The sequence below is a fragment of the Carica papaya genome, chromosome 4 (assembly GCF_054855325.1).
Source record: "Carica papaya isolate Zhongbai chromosome 4, ASM5485532v1, whole genome shotgun sequence".
Taxonomy (NCBI): domain Eukaryota; kingdom Viridiplantae; phylum Streptophyta; class Magnoliopsida; order Brassicales; family Caricaceae; genus Carica; species Carica papaya.
This window is the reverse complement of record NC_142312.1, coordinates 24,668,035-24,671,964: the sequence shown is the minus strand read 5'-3', so window position 1 is coordinate 24,671,964 and position 3,930 is coordinate 24,668,035.

Genomic DNA, 3,930 nt, shown 5'->3' with positions numbered 1-3,930 from the left:
ATGGGTGTGTGTATGTATATACATGTATCATGTGTTGTAAGTATATTAGATTATAATTTTTTTTTTATAAAAATAACATATTGTAATCACTTACATATTTTATTACATTTTTGTTTCAACGTTTATATTATTTTTTTAAACTAAAACTTTTATTCATAATTAATGACAAAAAAACAAGTCTTACACTTTGCATCAAAAGAGAGAGAGATATATATATATATATATATATTATTTTTTAAAATAAATTTTTTAAAAAATATATAAGTTTTTACTAAAAACATTCATGAAATAGCTGAATTTATAAAAATAAAAAAGAGAATTAATTTTCAAACATAAGAAAAATATAATTTTTTTTTTTAAAAAAAAAAAGAAAGGGGAAGAGAGGAGAAAAGTTTTTCAAAGCTGAAAAGCTTTTTTACTTGGAATGAAGAAGAAGAGGTCTCTTCATCATATCACCTTTCTTCCCAACAAAATCATTGTAAGACCCAATAATGACATGTGACCCCTACTACCTGCCACCTCTTTTTTTCTTTAAAAAAAAAAATTATCTTAATTAAAAAAATTAACTATTATAAATTATTATTTTTTAATCTAAATACATCATGATTTATTGAAACTAAATGTATATTAGTATAATAAATAAATAATAAAAGATATATTTGTTATATATATAATGTAACGGCCTCGAAAATTCAAAAAGAAATATATAAAAAAAAATCTGAGTGCGTAAATGAAATAAAAGGTTCTGAATAATATCTTTTACACAATAATTTAAACGTACTAACAATATCAAAGAATAAGTTCTCTAAAAAAAATACTAGAAATGAAATAATATAAAGAAAACTATAAGACATCTAGGCATCTACTCGCCGTCTTCTTGTGGATCGGGTTTGTGAATCAAGTCCTCCTGATCTGAAATGATTAAGTAAGGAATGAGCTACACTACCCCAGTAAAGACGTCACACTATATTACTGTCACAGAAGTAAATGTTGGTAGAAAACCAAAAACAACAAATGGAGCACAAATTTTAAACAAATTCATTTATCAATAATCAAACCATTTACCGTTCACTTACCTCAGTGAGATTTATAAAAAAACGACATATGAAAACAATAATATCATAAATATAATAAATTCATACATAATCTGTAACATAACACATGTCATACTTTTATATTTCAATCATCAAACAACAGTTGCCCCCTTTTCATCAGCCTACTAATATCCATGGGGATCCATAGAGGTCCCTGCTACATGTAAACCATTCTCTTAACAAACTTAATTTCCAGGGCCGTCCTCATACTCTGTCCGGTATGGGTGCCAAACAATAAACCTCAATACCTCGTCCGGTATGAGGGTGAAGCGGGCCGTCCCCATACCCCGTCCGGTATGAGCGCCAAAACATTTAAAGTCTCCATATCCTGTCCGGTATGAGACAACGTTCCCGGTATAGTTCTCTATAGACCCGGTCCGTCCATCATCTCACAAGATATCTAGTGAGTCTGTCATCTTATCCAATTATCAGTTCACACCCATTTCCTATTTTTTTCTTAGTCTCAGTTACCCATTCAAAGATGAATACTTAAACAAGCAACGTGCATCTAACAAGGCAAGCATATCTTAGATTCACAAAATCAAGCAGTAGTGAAATAAACAGTGATTTATGCATTCAAAACTATAGAATAAATAAACCAGATACCATAATGCATTTAAACTATAAAATAAATCAAACAGGAACTGACAGAAAAATATGTCCGATTCGGGCTACATTAGCAACCGTAATTAATTATGCATATCTACTCAATTTGTACAAAATACAGTTTTATCATTTATTCAGACTTCAATCCCATGATAGGAAATAGGGTGAGGGATCCTTACCTGATTCGACGTCGAAAACCGAAATACTAATCCTCGATACCCCGTCCAGTATGAGGCAATATTCACGGTAGGGTTCCCTATATACCCGGTCCGTCCACCATCTCTTAGGATATCCAATAAGACTATCATTTACCCATTCACTTAATCAAGCAATTTTTCATTTACATTTAATTTTCAGATTCACAATTTAACTATAATCACGTAAAACAAGCAATATATGCATCAAGAAAATACAACCGAAACATCTTACTAATTTCAGTGTATTATCATGCATTCGAAACTGTAGAATCAAATAATTAGTTAAAATATGATAAATAATAATAAATAACTAGTCCGATTTCATTAGTAACCTGTAATTAATTATAGATATTTTTTAAATTACGCAAAATGCTATATTATTTATAATTAGACTCCAATTCCATAACAAGGAATAAGGTGAGAGATTCTTACTTGAATCGATGTCTGAAATGCTAAGTTTTCATATGTGTCTACTGGCAGTTTTTGAGTTCTCTGAATTTTTCTTTAGAAATTAAAACACACTCCAAGTGCCTAGAAATACCTCAAAAAATTCAAAATCGGTGTTAGAAATCTTTTCCAACAAATTTTAGAATTCTAGCATGGCATTGCCGCTGTGCTCTAGCGACAGCACCGCCGCCCGCGGCGGCGGTTTGCCTTGAACTAACCGTTTTTAGCGAGTGTTAGTCAATTTCTGCCGATTTTGTACTCATCCCTGTGAGAAAATATATTAAGGAGTCTCGATTAGCCGAAAAAAGTCAAAAAAATAGAAACTTATTAGCAGTGGAGTTTTCCGGTGCGGTAGCTCCACCGGCTCATCTTCGCAGTTGGACATTTTTCTTTGGTCAACTTGTGGGAAACAAAATGGTGAACACAATGGTAGAAAAATTGTACGAAATGGGAATCAGGAAGGGCCTCATCGGAGGCAGTTTTTGATTTTTTCCGCGGCACTGCCTCTGAGTTTTACCTGCAGTTTCTGGCTCATCCGCCGGTCTTTTTTCTCCGATTTGACCATGAAGGTGTTCAAAATCAAATTTCGAGCGACTTAGAGAATTTTTACCTTTTTTAGCAGTCGGAGGTGACTCCAGCGCGATAGCAGGCGGCGATTGGCTCCCTTTCCGACAACTGGTTCTTCTTCTCCGGTGGGGGGAAGCTGGCGGCTAGGGTTAGGGTTTGGTGTGAAATGAGGTATTTATATTCGTCCTCTTTTAATATGAAATGTCCATCGTGTTTGATCTGAACTGTCAATCGCATTTGATCTGGACCGTCCGATTATGGTTAAATAGGAAATGAATGTGTATCGTTTATCGCGATTTGATATGAACCATATGATTGCGTTTAAAAAGAGAACAAATCTGGACCGCCTATCGCATTTAATCACGACCGTCCAATTGCACCTGAGAAGGGAACAGATCCGGACCATCCACATGTGCGAGAATAAATTCGAACCATCTAATCGCAGGCATGGAGATTGCCAGCCTGGTCTCCCGCGTGACACCGTGTCAGTGTGCCTTGCCACGCAGCATGCACACGCGGATCGCCCACGTGGCCCGTTCCCTGGTCAGCATTTTCTTACCACGCGGCGCGTCCTTGTTGGCCAGGGCTGCTGACCGGGCTGCTGACGTGGCTGCTGATATGGCACAACTTTTTTAAATTGTGTTTTGACCCCCAATTTTCGATTTTCTTTTCAAAAACACCCCCAAAATCCAAATTTTAATGTACGGCCCAGATTTAATCCCAATTAAATCGCGATCGAACGGTCCAGATTTAATCTTGATAGACGATTGAGATTAAAAGGCAAAAGGTATAAATACCCCCACCCATACCTGACCAAAGAAACCCTAGCCGCCAGTGCTCGCCGAAGGAGCTGGCCACCGCCACCCGCCACCGCACCGGGGAAGTTTTCGACCGCCGATCGAGGTAAATTTTTTCCCCCTTGCTCGTTTTTCGACGCTGAGTCCGCCCATGGCCAAACCGGAGCTAAACCACTGGCCAAACAGTTGAAAAACCCAGCCGAAACCCAGAGGCGCTGCCGC